The sequence below is a fragment of the Eumetopias jubatus genome, unplaced genomic scaffold (genome assembly GCF_037043125.1).
Source record: "Eumetopias jubatus isolate StellerSeaLion01/CBP00866 unplaced genomic scaffold, mEumJub1_p1.0 scaffold_3, whole genome shotgun sequence".
Classification (NCBI taxonomy): Eukaryota; Metazoa; Chordata; class Mammalia; order Carnivora; family Otariidae; genus Eumetopias; species Eumetopias jubatus.
Genome location: NW_028274809.1, coordinates 24,919,165 through 24,936,724, shown reverse-complemented (window position 1 = coordinate 24,936,724; position 17,560 = coordinate 24,919,165).

Here is a 17,560-nt window from a genome sequence, read left to right as displayed (position 1 = left end):
GGCACTGCATTAGTCTCGGCAGGGGATAAAAACTCCTGCTCTTAAAAAGTTAAAACTACACTATTGTTTAAGATTAAAGACCAGATAAGTGACAGAGATAAGGATTATAGGCTAATCAGTGAAAAAAAAAATGTAATGAAGAGGTACGATTTAATGTAGAATTGAAAAGATTCAAAGGTTTAAACAGGCAGAGGCAACAAGTGAGCCATGAATTCCAGGGAAGGGGGTAAGCAGAGGCAGAGACAAGCAAGGGATAGTAATGGAATACTGACGAGGTCAGCGTGGTTCTTAGAATACATCTTAAGAAAACTCTTAAGAATGGATTTTTAAAAATCTGAACACTATTTTAGTAGGCTTTGAACTTTATAATGGAAATCCATTGAAGGCTTCCAAATAGAAACTAGGATAATAAAAGTATTATATTAGAAATGGGCATCTGGCAATGATAAGACGGAAGTCTTGGAAGAGGACATCAACAAGGGGACCAGTACAGAGGATCTTGCAATAGCTCTGCTCTGAGGTTTTTAAACACTAGATGGGGTTAATAAAAATCTTAGGGAGTAAACTTTGATAAGCTATGTAATCGAATTCCCTTTTAAAAACACAAAACATGTTTAACTGCGTTAGTTCTAGACAAAATGATAGGACAAAAGGAACTCCTGAAAATAAAAAGTGTTTGACTAAAAGAAATACTGTTCTATTTTTATTTGGTTTTCATAGGTCCCTATAGAAAGAAACTCATATTCTCATATTCTCTAAGCCTATAGGAAGAATAGAAAATAATGACAAAGACAGATTTTAGTAAAAGGAGAGTTCGCCTAAAGCAAAATAATCACTAACATCCATGACCTCAATTAGGCATTCCCCTGCTAGTGAAGGCAACCCATCCTGAAACAGAGAATTGTACTACTTATTACTCAAGCTATAACCACACTAGATATAGTCACGGAAACTGGAGAATCTATTGCTACTTCTTTCAGTCCTTACCAGCTTAGCCACGAGATATCCTTAGCAGACCATAGATGACCAGCAGATGCATCTATTTAAAACAATTTACAATCCCCACTTGTATCCTTAAGGCTTAAAACCTGAATGTCCACCTATACCGGATGTATATGGGACAAGACATTAGTAAAGGTCAGAAGAGTAGTAAAAATGTAGATGAAACTGATTATTTACAAGTCTGATCATTCTGGGAAATAAACGAGTGCTTATTTCACCATTCATTGTGTTTTCTTTAAATAGCTTTAGCTACCGTTCACAATAAAATACATATAAACATTCATAGGGCCTTGATACCTGTTACTCTAACTTCCTAGATTCAGAAACTGTCTTGCATATTCTTTCTGGTATTTAGTATGCTTCACTAACCCCTACAATATTGGAAATAACATGATTAACAGTAATAACCCTGAGCTACTTCTCATGGGAGAGGTTTAATGATGTTGCACAGGAAGTTTCATGGTGTGTCTATGTTAATATTTTACAGGGGGTCCATTTTCATCTCAAATTCCTAACAGGAAGTGACTCGTCCTGCCAAAACAAGTTTCTAATCTCCCTTCTGTCACTATGGCCCATGAGTATGCTGATCAAATCCCAGAAAGCTCTGGTGCCTAGTGGAAGACAAGAGACAATCAGAAAGAGTTAAGGTGAAATTAAGAACACTGCAAAGTAAGAAGACCCACAGGCAGCATCTCACAGAAGGCAACCAGAAGGAAGCAAATGTGCCACAGAAATACCTTTATAAAGTCTTAGTACTTAAAGTTTAGCTCATATACTTATTCAAAGAATATACCTGTGATCTTAGTAGAGATCTGAAGAAAGAAGAAGGCCCAACAAAGAGTGGAAAAGATAAAGAACCTTGGGTCCAAGGAGGGGCCTGGAAGAATCTGAATTCCCATGTATTTGCTGGTTAAGGGTCCCTACCAACTCATTGGTGATGAAGAACCCATTGTCTATTCCTTATAAGCCATTTTATTTAAGCTTGTATATTACTTAATACAGAATACAGATATAACCATTCTCTACTTATTGGTCATCTTCATAAAGTTCCAGGTAAAATAAAACCTTGAAGGTGCTATTGTATACAGATAGTAGTGCAGATGCTCTTATCTGACTTTCAGGGTCAACACTCTCCCTATTTTTCTTTTTAATCTTAATGTGTGGCAAGCTATAAATGCAATCAATGATTACTTCCTAAATATAAATTAAGGATGATGATGATCCCACGGTCTTCCCCTTGAAAAGAACTTCACAGTTTGATAGTTAGGCCTATAGTTCTAATCCATTTGTTTTCATTTCAACTTTGCAATTCTCTTTTAAAGCAACACAACCTTGTATTTGTTTATTCTTTTTTTTTTTTCAAGTGTCCACAACTTGAATTTTCAAGTCCTTCTGTGTGTTTTAAGGAAAATGATATTGGTGTCAGAAGCTGCCAGGTAACTTATATCATCTCACTTCTGCAGGCTTCGAGTTTCCTCACTTAAAAAATGATTGGACTGAACTAGATAGTTTCTAACTAGTGCTAGATTTCTGTGAAGCAAGCACAGGAGAGTAGAGGCAAGAGTGAAGGAGAGTGGGGAAGTGACAATGTCAGGGAGCACAAAGCTGTTGTCTAGCCTGAGCTTTAATAGAAGCAGCTCTCCTTTTCCCCTTTTGCCTGTTTTAGAGACCGGGGTTACATACACGAATTAATTTGAAAAGAGATCCACACTAACAAAATTAATTAAAAACCAAAGGATTTCTCTTTCTAAATGCTCTAAACATTGTTTTTTCTGTCCAACTGAATCATTTAAAAATTCAAGATGCTAATCATTTAGGGATCACCTTAGCCACCCTAAGAGAGACTCAGAAAACCGAGACACAGAGCAAGAAGTCTAACCCATGATCACAGAGAAAATGACTGTATGACCAGAATCCAATTCTAACTTTTATTCTGGTGCTTTATTCTGTAGCATCACACAACAGCAGGGCTGCTGACCCGCAACCCACAGTGCAGGTGTGCACCCGTTCCCATTAAATTCTATGTGGCTGCTGCCCTCTGGATTTGTACAAAGCAACGGGCCTGCAGAGTAACACGTAAAATGAAAACCACTGTAAAACAATTACTATATGTTCAAACAAACAAACAAACAAAAAAACACTTTACAATTTGGCCCCATATATTTCACCTCTGTGTCATAGAAGTGAGACCATTCTCTTCCCTCTTAAAAAATTAATACAAGTAGAAACCACTCATTTAAGTGTCAAATATGAAAACAAGAAAGTGACTTTAAAGCTTTGATTAAAGATTTGGAAAATAGGTCAATTTACATAATAAATATGTCAGATTATCAACACCTCAGAAAGAGAGAAAAAGCCATACACAGTGAAATCTAAAAAGACCATAGAGCAATTCTGAAAAGTAATATTTTGGGGGAAATGGCCTTCAAGTACAAATACTTTGGTTTAATAACCAAAAGGTGTTCTTTCGACAGATAGTCTGCTGAAAGTTTACACTGTTACATTGTGTTTATTTATGTATGTATGGGTATACATTTTAAAATATATCACTTAACTTGTTACTGGACTGTACCTCAATATTAAGGAAGAACTTTAAAGCCATTTTTCAGAAAACTGCTATACAATGGACAGAGTATATTACATGCATTTTCCCCTCAGGCACAGAAGCCACGTCACAAAGACATGGAATGAGTTGCTCAAGGTATTAACAAGAAACTGGAGGAATCTGTCCCTACAACGTAAACATCCTGATTTAAAACACTTAGCTATGTCCTATGTCAAACTTAACAACAAAACAGGCAGTTAATGTCTCCTTCAAAGTAGGTAGCACAGCTACAGGCTCAGGAAACATTGATGTAGAACCTTTTCATTAAAAAATAATAGTAAAGAAAATTAAGGAATTGTCAGTATAAATGTAAACTTCAGTCAACAACTATGTTAGGAAGCATGAAAAGTACGGTTTTACTCCAACTGCCCAATATTTAAAATAATCCAGAAAATGAGTATTAGATATAAGGTTCAATTTTGTTCCATATGGTCAAATGTAACATAGAAGAACATTCCTAAAATGATATAGCCTGAAGAAAAGTTTATAATATAATTAGATTCTGCCCTGAACACATACTCAGATCATTGTAAAAGATAACAGTAGAATATGCTTGACAATCAATTTTTGTAGAACAGCTGTAGGCTTGAACATGTATAAGCTAATTTTAATGTAAACATTAACATCTTTATAAAGCAGTATCTCTCAAAAGGGTGAAATCAAACTGCAAGTGCTAATAAGGTTGCAGGTAACAACATCTTTTTTGATCATTGCTTCATTTATGTTTTAGGCACTTACAAATTACACATAGATATCCAACAGCAGCAGAACACTGTAAAATAAAGCATAAATGTCGCTATTTTTAATATGTTAAATTTTCTTAATAACTGGCTTGAAATAATATAAACATGACACCACTTTAAAGCATTGTAATGTTTAAGGCACTCTAATTCAATTTATTGTTTAAAATGTGCACCTGGCATAGTCATTAATCTAAGGTAGCTCTAATCCAAAGGCTTCAGAAAATATTTAGAGCATAATTCCTTGCATCCCTAGTATTTTTTAAATGGGGGTAGTCTACCTTCCATCCTTGGTCAAGAGGGGAAAAGAGAGAAAGAGATATGGGAAAAGGGACTTCTCTGTAGAAAGATCTGGCCTTGGAGTCAGGGTTTCTGAGATATGCTAGTGATCTTGGATCGATGCCTTTTTATTTTCTTTCAGGAATAAATCTGCGCAATGGAATGGCTTGCAATTGTCCGGCCAACCAGCCATATCAGATTTATCAGAAAGAAAGAATGAAAACTGGCTCAGAGGACTCCTGCAGTGGCTGAGTGGCAGGTTGCTGGGAAAGGCACACACAAAAAAGAACACACTTAGTGGTGGAGGGAAAAATATATATATTCACATGCGTAAACTCAATAAATAATATGTAAAGAAAGAATCTATAGTAATGGAAAGGGTGAAAGCATAAGACAGATGATAAATAGTACTTCTATTTAAGAACTAAAGGCATGAAAGCTCATGAATTCTAAATATTTGAATCCACTTTAAGAAGGAAATATGATTTTTCCCTCAAATGAATGCAAACTCTAAAAATCAGCCAATGCAAACTTACTGTGTTCAGGTTAGTGTAAAAAATACATAAATCTTCCATGAAGTGCATGCCCTGGTAAATATTCTAATGTAATTTCTTAATTAAGACACATTCCCAGTGACTAAATGAAAAAATATTTAAAGCTGTATTGATTTTCAAAAAAAATTGACTTTATATGCATGAATGATTAAAATAAAAGCAGTTTGGTTTAAAAGGAAAAAATTGGAAGATGAGGAATCATGACACAACCAGTCAATTTTATCATAACAGTCCATATCATAGTATTTTCAAGTTATTTGCAGTTATGATAGGTATAAATTTGTTTAGAAGCATTCTGAAGAAAAAAAATACCTTCTAAAAAGATCCTTTTTACATATATAAAATTTCAAAATTAAAAGAAAAAAAAAACACTATCCTGTGGGTGTGCTTACAGTAAACACATGTAGGAAAGATTTTTTAAATGTATTTAACATCTTTTTCATCATTTATCTAAGTTTTATTAACTTTTTTCTTCTCAAATGTAGAAAAAAAGCCAAACCTTAAGTTTGAAGATATATCTTACATATGTAGGAGGGAAAAATGTGTTATTTTATAGTATGAAAAGCAGAACTAAGTTACTTGCAAATAAGAAATGGAAATTGAACTTGTTCATTCCATATCTACTGAGGTATGTAAGAGCGTTGTTTCAATATTATATATTGTATTTCAATACAAAGGTGATATTATTTTTCAATCATGCCAGGAAAAGAAAAATTTTGAAATTATCCCTTTTGGTAGTAAAGGCTTTATAATAGTGATATAAAGGGCCTTTGGCTATATATACTATTTCTAGATAAAATGAATTACTGGAAATGAGACAAAGTCCTCAAGATTTATTTAAAAATTATCTTCTCTAAAGCTGATATTTTCCCCAAGCAAAAGAAGAAAAAAAATAAACAGATCCTTTTCCAATTACAATTATTTTAATAAATATCTTAGATCTGTACAACAGAATCTCCACCCCCACCCATATCTTTATTCTGTGCACATAGAGCAGTAAATAAGGTGCATTCCTTCCGCTTAAGAAATTAGCATTTCAAAAATATGCCACTTTCCCCTGAACTCCAAGCGTGTCTAATAATGCGAGAAGCAGATTGTCTTCCCTCGTTTCCTTAATTTGTTTCATCTAAAAGCAATTCACTCAACATCTTGTCGCCCTCTGGCAGCTTAGTTTACTTATCCGCACTTAATTTCTCATTTGGACCAAAACAAACTCCTCCAAACTGCTACTGACTGCTAACCGCGAGAGGGGAAACACGCAATATGTATTTACTTGGGAACATACAACCCCACATACACAGCCACAAACACACAGAGCCTCACTCATACTCCAGACAGTAACTAGGTTTTATAAAAGCACTATATTAAAACCAGCTGAACTTTCCTTGCCAGGTGCGGCAGGGGGGGGGGGGGTGGGAGAGGGTGAAAAAAAAAAAAGTCCCTAGGGGCATTTACAGTTTTCAGTGGATCACCTTAGCATGCGTGTTGCAATTATACCAGGGATGCACCCGAGAGCTTTTCTTTGTGCGGCCCTTTCATCTAGATCACTTTGTGTTTTGAACAAGCGAGGCTCGCCTTTGTGCCCCTAGAATTTCAAGTACAGAGTCACACACGGAACAACAATGGCACGCTAATCCTCGCGCTCTAAATGGGCTCACTTGTGGGTCTGACAATTCGCGGGGGGAAGCGAGAAGAGACCAGCGAGGGCGCGAGGCGGTGTCGCCTGAGACGAGGAAGAAGACAGCTGCAGAACTAATTTGGATTACATTCTTTGCAGAAATTCTGAAAAGGGCTTTTCGGCATAGCTCAACCCTGAGCCACACAGTTAATACCAAATTGCTGCGGACTCGGAGCCGGGTCCCCCAGCGGCTGAGGCTGAACCAGACAGCCCCCAGTAGGTTGCCTCGTAGAAATTCCTCTCGGCGAAGTCTGCATGTCGGTCGCAAATGCTTTTGAATGGGTCAATGTGCATAATCAACCCATTGAGGGAAAATATGAAGGGTCTTGGAGTGGGGAGGAAGATAAAAAGGGATGTAGCTAAGAGGCCGCTTGGAATCTCAAGTCGTGTTGGTGTAATTCCGGAGGTGGCTGGAGCGCGCGGGACCTGGTATGCATGAAGAATTTCGGAGTATTTGGGAGGGTGCAAACGGCTAGTACAAACGGCGCACACTGGTGGCATTCGAAGGTCATTTTGAAAGGCTCGATGATTGTAACTTGTTATTTACTAGGCTAGGAGGGGTAGGCGGCAGCGGCGGGGGCGGAGCGGGAAAACTACAGCGCGCTGTTTTCTTGGTGAGGTCAGAAGGACACCCTCCGAGGGCCTGAAGCTCTCCTATCGCCACTCCCGGGGGCTTTATCTCCACTAGCTGCCTCCCACGCTCCCGCGACCAGCTCCGGATGGTTCCGGAAATCGCCCCCGCCCTCCAAAAGGCCCCCTTTGGCTGCATAAGTCACCGGTCCTCCGTCCTTTCCTGTCCCACTTTCATCCCCAGGAAACTCGAGTGTCAGAAACTTTGAGCAACCTCGCACCGCAGGTGCTGTCATTAGCCCTGCCCGCCGCGGTGCGTCAGCCCCACCCGGCTGCCTCTCGGGGGTCTATTAGCCTTCTGCCTGTCCAGGTACCTCGGGCTCAAGCTTTCCTGCAAACTGGCAGCGCAGTCGCGCCCGCCTCTCGGGTTAAATCAATTCGCGAAACGGGTCGGCTCGGCAGCCGCGCCGGGCAGTAAACAGAGAAGTTAGAGGGACTCCGGCCAATAGCAAGTTGAACTACAGGAAGAACTCTTCCTGAAGCCAAACAGCAACCGACGGGAAGGCCGGGCTCCCGGTTCAAGTATGTCAACCCCCCCCCCCTTTTTTTTAAAGAGAGCACGCAGGCAAGCAAGCTCTCTCGTCAGTGGGGCGAAGGCTCCCGAACGCCGGCGAAGGAGGCCCACAGTTCTGTGCCCCGGGGCCGAAGCGCGCCCTCCTGCCGCGCTCCAGCTGCCCAGGCTGGGCTCAAGTCGAGTCTGACCCCGCAAGCTCCAGCGATAGGGGAAGCAGCGGCCCCCGGCAGCACACACAGGTGCAAAGCCCCGCTCTCAGAGCTCCACTCCCTACAGCCGTCCCGCTCTCAAGAGGCCCAGCTGACACCGCCCAGGACTCCAGCCCTTCCGAAGCCCCGGCGGTGCGCGCTTCTTGGAAGCTTTTACTCTGGGGGGGCCCGGATGGCCAGAGAACCGTCTCCTCTAACTTGGGAATTGTGTCTCCCATGTCCCGCACAACAGGCGGGACCACAAGGGATCCCGCTTAGGATCACAGAAAACGTGCAAGAAAAAAGGGGGTTGAGGAGAGAGAGAGAAAAGGGACAGGGTCGCAAAGTGATATTTCACAATAAATAAAACACAGGTACACAAAAAGGTTAAGTTTGGGGATAGAAAGAGGGACGAACGGAAGCCCAAGGCAGAGGCCCCGGTGGAGTGGTCCCTCCACGCCTGGGAGCCAGAGGGTCTCTGGGCGAAGGGGGCGAGGGAGCCACCCGATGCGGCCAAGCCAGCGGCAGCAGGTTCAACAACTGGAGCGCGAGAAGGAACCGCGCGCGACCCACCTGACTGAGAAGCGTTGGGCTGGACGGTCCCCGCTGCCAGGAGAAGGCTCACCCAGACCCACAGTCCTGTCGCCAGCTTCATTTTTTGGAAGTCTCAGATCCCGTGCTGACAATTACATGTCCAAATGGCATATCCCCTTTCGGGCACGCGGAGGAGATTCCTCAGCCAGGCGCGCTTGGGGGCGCGAGGGGAACTGGCGCGCGACGTGCGCGGTGCACCGGCTCCAAGCACGGGCGACCGAGTCAGCGCCCCCGGTCCAGGGCCGGGGACCGGAGGAGGGGGTGAGTGTGCGCGCTTGTGTGCGCGTGTGGGAGTGTGCTCGAGTGTGTGCGCCTGGTTCTCCGGGCCGGACTGTGCAGCTATTTCCCTGTGTGAGCCCTTGCTTTCTCGCTCCCTCCTCACTTTCTCTCACTGGTTGGTCAACAATAAAAAGGAAGGGAGAAAAAGGTTTCCAAAAAAAGTTGATTGCAAAGAGGCGGTAGGTTTCCGGCCTCTCCCCCCAGCCGGGCTATGTTCGGCTCCCTTTTCAGTTTCCTTGCACCTCCAGTCCAAATTGGGAGGGAATGGGAGGGCGGGGGGAGTGGGGTTGGAAGCTTCTCGCTTCTCCCCCGATCCTCTCCTTCTTTTTCCTGTCAGCTTTCCTCACACTTGTCCGGCGGCTGCGGTAATTAAAGCTCCGAGCGTCATTTCCAACGCTCCGCGGTCTCCAGCTGCAGCCCCACAGAGAAATTAATAAGACTCCGGGAGGGGGAAAAAAAAAAAAAAGGTGGAGGGGGGCGGATAAAACAACCCTCCACGCCACCAGGCTGGCTCTGCTCAGCCGCGAAAACCCCGCCCCCGCTCTGACCCAACTAGCCACGCCTTTTCCCCGCCCCCACCCCAAGGGGAAATCTTATTGGCTCAGACACTCCCCAAAATCCTCAGTCTCAGGAGTTGGGAAAACACCTGTCTGGGAGCGGGCGCGTGCCGGTGGGGGCGGGGCGAAGCTGGATTTAAAGGGCTCACCGGAGCCCACAGACTGAAACAGAGGAGACAGCTGGCCTACGGAGTGCGGAGACCACAGGAGGGTGCCTTACGGATTTTTTTTTTTTTTTTAACAAGAAAGTCACCATTTTCTCTATTGCCCCACCGTGTTCATCCACAGACTGGACCTAGAAAGAAAAGAAAAGAAAACGTTGCTTCGGGCATAAAGCCTTCACCCTTCTCTAAACTCTCCTGCTCCACACTCAGAAAGTAATTTAAAAGGTGGTTTAGCAACCGGTAGCCTCTGCTGGTGAGGTGGTCCTGGGAATATAATCAATCACCCGTTTTCCCAACTATGCCATCTCTCCCACCATTCCCACTCTCCCAAACTGACCACATTTGTATAGCTACATCCTTTGATTTTCAGACTTTATAAGTCTTTTCACCTTTTCCTTGGACTCTAGGACAACTTGGTTTGGGGTTCATTGTCATTAAGCAGATTCTTGTCCAAAGCTCTGAATGTGGTTCTGAAGGGCTAGAAACTGTTCCACTCCTCAGGTGTTCAATGTCTTCAACTTAAGGCCGTGCCAGGACATAACCAATGCAAATGATCAGGCTTATGCTACAGTGGACCCAACTTTAGGCCCCTTCTGTGTTATCAACTCTGCAAGTCCACACGCCCCAGTCCCCAGTTTATTGCTAACTATAGGAGTTTCTGTGCCTTTCTTGATAAAAAATATCCCGGGATTGGGTCATATCAGTGTACATATCCCTTGCCTTTTACAGCTCTGAAACTGTACCCTGGGCAGAGGCCAGAACCTCCTGGGGGTAGTAGGTTATTGGTTTGCTATTTGCACAGGCATTCTATGTATGAATTATTTTACTTTTTATGTTTTGCTAGAAGTAGAAAATATATAAATAAAAAGTATCAGGGGAGCTTAAAAATCAAGCCACCTCACTCATCATTTGAGACCTTCCCATTCCTCCCCCACATCTTTTATCTATAGCCTTGTCCCTTAAGAATTTTCATGGAGCTGAGAACAGAGAGAAATAGCAGCCTCATCCCAGAAACCTGAAGCCTTCCCTTTCTTAGGCCCACAGCAAGTAACAGGCACAAAGAGGAGGCCAAACAAGCTGAGCATGCTGTTTTACCCAGAAGCAGCCTAGTGCCTAGAGAAACTAAGCCAGAACAGATGATGGTGACTTGACCAGAGTGGTACTGATTGCCTCAGAACTATGCACACTGCTCTTTGGGATTATCTTTGCTTTCTATTTTTATCCCCCTCCCCCTCTATTTTCTTTCCTTTCATTCAATCTCTTCTCAGTCTCCTTTCCTGAAATCTCCTTCTGCTCTTGATGATGATGCTCAGACACCTCTCTTCCATGAAAACTGCTTTTTAAAACTTTCCTTCTGTCCCCAGAGTAACAACCTAAGTGATAAAAAATAAATTAATTAAAAAAAAACTTTCCTGCTTTGGGGAAAGCTTAAGTTTCTATATTAAAAAAGGTCTTGTTTCTGATAACAGTTATAAGAAGTTGAAGAAATTGATTGTGTATTTTAGCTTAAGTTGAGGAAAAAATTAAATGCCCTGGATAATTTGGGTTGTTTTTGATTTTCTACTTGTGTCCATTGTGATAGTTTTTATTTTTTCATCAATTTCTTTTGGATGCTTGACAGTCTGTACAAGGCATCTACCAATTAAATTACCTTGTATATCCATGATTTGCCATGATACCCATTTCAGTTTGTTCTCTTTGACTCCATTTTTTGGAGGTTCTGATTGAAACAATGATTGCTACCTAACCAAAGCTGGATATCTGACCAGCAGCCTATAAAATGAATTGGCATGAAAGTTCTACCCAACAGAGGCATCCCATATTGTTTTTGATGGTGACTGGTCTACTCAATCAGAGTCAAGTTTATATAATTTGATTATGAGACCCTAGAGACTGAGGAAGGAAGTATCCTGTGTGGAACAACTGGAAAAGTGAGAATGTAAAATCCATGAGCTAGAGTCAACAGTTAATTTTCTCTGTGTCTGGTCTCATTGGTTTCCCATCTCAACTGAGTCATCATAAGAAAGGAACACCAGAGTAGGGGACATTTGCTACTGGATGTAGACAGGACACGCTAAACCCTCTGTGATTGCTAGAGGATTTCTGAAGAGGATCTCTATATGTCTTCACTTTTCCATGTATCTTTATAATAATTCTTTATCAGCTGAATTAACAAAAATATGTTGCTATTATTTTCAACCTGGAAAAAAACAAATCTGAATAACCCAACATACTACTTAGAAAACCACAGGTTTGCATCCAGATTTATCTGCTCAGTATCCCTTTTCTAGGAACTCTCCTTCCCTCAGTTCTACATTTTTAACTTTGATCTACCTCCATGGTACAACACCCCCAACTCCTTTGTTCCAAGTGGGACCACTCAAAATACTAAGTTAGACCAATCAAAATGCCTTGATCATTGTTAACGGGTTGACAGATGGTCACTCCCACGGAGTCTCTTCCCTGAGATTTTTTGTGCATGGGAAAGAAAGAGTTCCTATTAGTCATCCACTGATAGCTTTTGAGATTTAAAAAAAAAAAAAAAAAAGTCCAGAACTGACCTAGGTTTCCTTCTATGTAGGGATGACCAAGCTGCAGTGAGAAAGAATGAAGGTGCCATTTGCAAGGAGCACAAGGGGGCGCCTGGGTGGCTCACTTGGTTAAGCATCTGCCTTCCTCTCAGGCTCAGGTCATGACCTTGGAATCCAGTCCTGGGTCTGGGATCTGGGATCCAGCCTGTGTCAGGTTCCATGCTCAGCTAGGAGTCTGCTTCTCTCTCTCCCACTATCCCTCTCCACCATTTGTGCTCTTTTACTTGCTCTATCTCAAATAAATAAAATAAAAAATCTTAAAAAAAAAGAAAAAAAGGAACACAAGCTCTTTCTAAAGGTCTGAAGAATGTTCAAGCTTTTCCTGTGGCTTTGTTATTTGAATCCCCCTTTTCCTAAGTTAGTTCAATTTCTTATTTGTTACCTGAAACCAGAACACAATGAAATAGTAAAAAGAATCCAACTTCAGTGAGATCATATAGGACATCATGCCTCTTGAGGAAGATATCTTGCTATGGCCCAAATTCTTCAATTTCCCTTCACAGTTTCTCATGCTTTCCCTTGGCTGAAACCATAACCCCAACATAGAGAGTTCTTTGGTCTTTGCTACTTCCTCATATCACATTTCCTAGTTCATGTTTTCCATTAGTAATAATAGAATTCAAGGAGCATCTTGACGTCATGAGTGACAGAATGCTCCTGGTGGGATAATGCTACTGTGGGGGAACACATCGATCCCAGAGTTCAATGTTGAATTAGATATATAACCTTGTCCTGGCGTCTTATAGTTCACTCCACTCTTCAGCTTGTTTCTAAGACTTCCCTAACAGTATGATCAGAGCTTTCTACTTTAGACATTTTGCTATTGGACATAAATATAAATCTGGGACAAATATCAACCAAGAAAAGAAAATAAGATCTGGTCATAAATCAATTTTCTTCTCCTGAATATTCAGAAATAATATAGGATTCTAATTCTCCACCCTCTACCCATTATCATCTTCCTCATCATCTTTCTAAGTTATTTTGTGATCACAAGCAACTCACTTCATATACCTGAGCCCTTTGCCTCATCTTTAAAGGAAAGGATTGTTATGCCTCAAATCTAAGGCTTCATAAATCTATGATGTACTGATCACCTACCAAGTACAAGTCATAATTTTCACAAACTTCAATTGTTTCTTATATTCCTTCCTCCTTTTCCCCACTTACCCACACACACATCTTGATCTGGAGCACGAACACAGCCTCAGCCTTAGAAATATTCAAATAAGCTCCACTACTATGTTACTGTGAAGTGCTCAAGACTTTAGAACTTTCCTATTGCATCAGCCAAAAAGAAATTTGGGTAAATACCAAGGCAGATCCAGTTTTATGATGATGAAGCAGATGACAGATGGAGCAGTGGTAGTTTTTGTTTGGTTAGTTGTTGTTTATTAACTAGCAATTAAAATAACATCTTTTGTTCTTAACCCTCATAGTTCTGAAATTCTCAATATTTTTGGTAATGTTCGATGTGTCAAAGCTAAAAAAAAATCTTTAAACATTTTTAAATGCATGACTATACGTTAACAAAAGAAATGTTTTTGTGACCTTAGTTAATTTGATATCCAAAGAGGACCTCCCTGAGAATATTTTCATTTTAGTTAGTAAGTGTTATTTTCTATGTGTGTGATTAAGCCTTAATTTTTTAAGTGCTAAGGAGGAGGGACTGAACATAAATAAATTAAATCTGTGTTGCTTTTATGTTCATTCATCAGTGTCTGTCCAATTTCTAACAGACATTTTTTGGTTTGTGGTTGAAACTGCAAAACAATTTCAGCCCTGTGGACAGAGTAGTCTTTTCCAACAAAGTTATGCAAAAAGGATTTTCCTAGTGAAACCTTTTCCTGTTGTGTATCTGCTTTATATATTTTCTTAAACTAAGTTCTCGTGTCCCACATAGCTTTTTCTACTGCTTTGGAAGTTTATAGATAAAGTAAAACTTCAGTAACAGTTGCCAATTGAAAACTAAGAAGAAAAGGGACATTTCTATTTTTGCATGTTTATATATTTATAAATAAGTTAACTAGTGTAGTTACTTATTGAGGCTATGATTGTACCTGGCCTAAAATCTGAACCAAGAATAAGTTTGTTAGTTTCTTTTTCAGGTAGCCTCTTATGTTGTGCTTCATTTTTTCTGGACTCCTAACTTGGCAAAGAGCTTGATCATGTTACGGTTAATATATAGATTTCTCAAAAGAATCTGAAGAAGTTACATTTGCCATGCACACGAAAATGGCTGTTATTCTGACTAAGGTCACAAAGAGTTCTTAGAATTTTTCTTGAATTCCTGCCAAATAGTCAACTAACATAATCAGTTAGAAACCATGTATCTTTTTTTAATCTCAGATTTGTATAGGGATGGATGAACCTTCAAAGCTTCAGCAAAAAGGCTCGAATAGTTCAGAAAGGGTCCTAATCTTGTTGAGTCTTCTTTCAACACATTAATAGCCTGGTACCTCATCTCCTGATCTATTATCTCTCAGTATAACTCTATTCCCTTTTCTTTAATAGAGTTCTCTAATTCTCTTGGTTACTACCCCTTACCAAGCCTCTCCTCAACACTGAAAAATCTGTCATGAGGCCCAAGACATCTGCCAGGTTCTCTTCTTGGTCTTGGTCCCTAATGAATCACAATTTTCTAATTTTCCAGGTTTTGCATCTCAGAAATATTCCATGTTCCAAAATATTTCATACTACAATTCACCAGTAGAAAGGGCCCAGCAGAGATGCTGTCCAAACTACTGAGTCACACAAAGTAGTAGCAAAAAAATATATAATAAAGAAATGGCAAAGTTAAACTTTTCATCATGTTTGATGACAAGGGAAAAAGCACTAATAAAAGAATATATGGTGGTTTTTATGTATTTTCTACAGAAGGATGGTTATTAACTTATACTGATTGATCTATAAATGTTTTTCCTTTTGACTGGCTGTAAAGATCTGTAAAGAATCTAGAAAAACAAATTCTGGTTGGTATATCTTTCTTTATTAGGTCTTAGATTATCATTTAAAAAAAATCAGCCTTGAATATAGTCTGATTCACATCCCCCTTTGAATATTTAAACTGCTGATACAACAAACGTATTAGTAGTGTGCTACTATATCAAAGCAATATGGCTTAAGAAAGATACAAATACCCCAACAAGCTGATAATACTGAATTTGGTGCAAAAAATAGCAGCATCCAATTTAATTTTATTAAAATAGGGAAAGAGGTCAGGCTGGACAATATTTTGAATCTGAGGTAAGAACATCTACTTTACAAAAACAATTTTAATAAGGAAAAAACCTAAAGCTATATAAAGTTAGAGAAATATTTTTTGTTCGGTGAAACTTTTACCTAAGTATAATTGGAAACATTTACTTAACCAATTTTTGGTAAAGCATAGACTTTACCAAATATACAGTCTATTTAAAATCATTATATGAAGAGTATATGATGCCATATTACATACTGTTCTGGTTTTCCATTATGACACTAACTTACTTTTAAAATAACACTAATTTATAAGCAATTGGTATTACTCAGTGTAAGTTGTTGAATGAAGAAACATTCCAGTAAATACTACTTTTTAATATTTGCTTACACTGTATAAAGTATTGCCATGGACAACTTGTGTATTTCATGTATATTTTCTTTTTTTTTAAGATTATATTACAGAGAGAGACATAGCGAGAGAGGGAACACAAGCGGGGGAGTGGGAGAGGGAGAAGCAGGCTTCCCGCGGAGCAGGGAGCCCGATGTGGGACTCGATCCCAGGACCCTGGGATCATGACCTGAGCCGAAGGCAGACACTTAACGACTGAGCCACCCAGGTGCCCCTATTTTATGTATATTTTCAATGAAATTATATTAACAGGTATCATGATGTAAGGTATTAATATTTATCTTAGCTAATACATGCATACCGACTCCACATTCTTTCTGTGTAGTCATTTCAGGTAAACATTGATAGAGAAAGAAAAATGTTCTTTGTCTAATCAAATACTGGAAGAAAATAAAACAATTGTGATAATTTATTGCTGTCTATTAGATAGAGAGAGAGGGTGAGAGAGGTCTGCTTCATACAGCTTAATGTGACTTTGTTAAATGAACACTTTTAGACAAATGGAGTCACTGCTTGTCTCACTGCATCTACTTATCCCTCCATTCAGGAACTCCCTAACACACTGGAGAAGAAGTTATGCATTACCCTGAAAAATAATGATCATTGTAGATGTCTTCTGACTCTAGCATTTCTTTTCAGAATGGTGTTCCGAATACTGTCATTGTGTTCTTTGAATCATAACTCTAACAGAATATTACTGAAGGAACATAAGTCAGTGATAGTATTTACCACTAAATCCAAAAGTCATTTTCATTTTGTCTTAATGTGATTACATTTAAGCATAACCTTACTTTCTACTATTTGCTATAAAATGGATATATGTTAGCCACTGACATATACATTTATATATGCATATATCCATAATTTCACCTCAACTTTTGCTATAAAAACATTATTTTCTACTTTCTTCTCTATGAAATAACTAGTATTCTATTGCCTTTTTCCAGTTTAGTATGACCCTGACACCTAAAAATTCTAAATATTTCTAGAAGTATAACCTCCTCCCTTTATCCTTTCCCAAATTTTCTCCCTTAAGAGATTATGTTTTTGAAAGAAAATAATTATACTTTTATTTTTAAATGAGGAAGGAAGAAAATAAAAATGAGACTTTATTGAGCACTGCATTTCACTACCCTGAGTAAGGCCAGCAAATATCAATGAAAGCAGAGTGTTAACTACAAAAGCAATCAAGGGACAGACCATAAAAACATTTTAAAGTAAAAACTAAAAATACATGTTTTAGGTCACCAAAATGTTTTATGCATATATGCAATTGCATTATATATTCAAAATTGTGACTTGAAAAAGGTCATCCTGATGAAACTCCCTGCCTATTTTCTAAATATATTTGAAGTGAATGGAAATGTACCAATATGTAAAACTGGCACTGTTATTTTTTTTTAACCACATAAATAAAATCAACATAGCTGGCAAGATAAATATAATTATTTCAAATATTTAAATAGGCTCTATCTGCCTTTCGGTAAACAATGACTAATTGTGCTGGCTCAAACTACACCTTCAAGATTGGAAGGCACAGATCCTGGAAAGATAACTGAAGTTGGTTCCCACTCC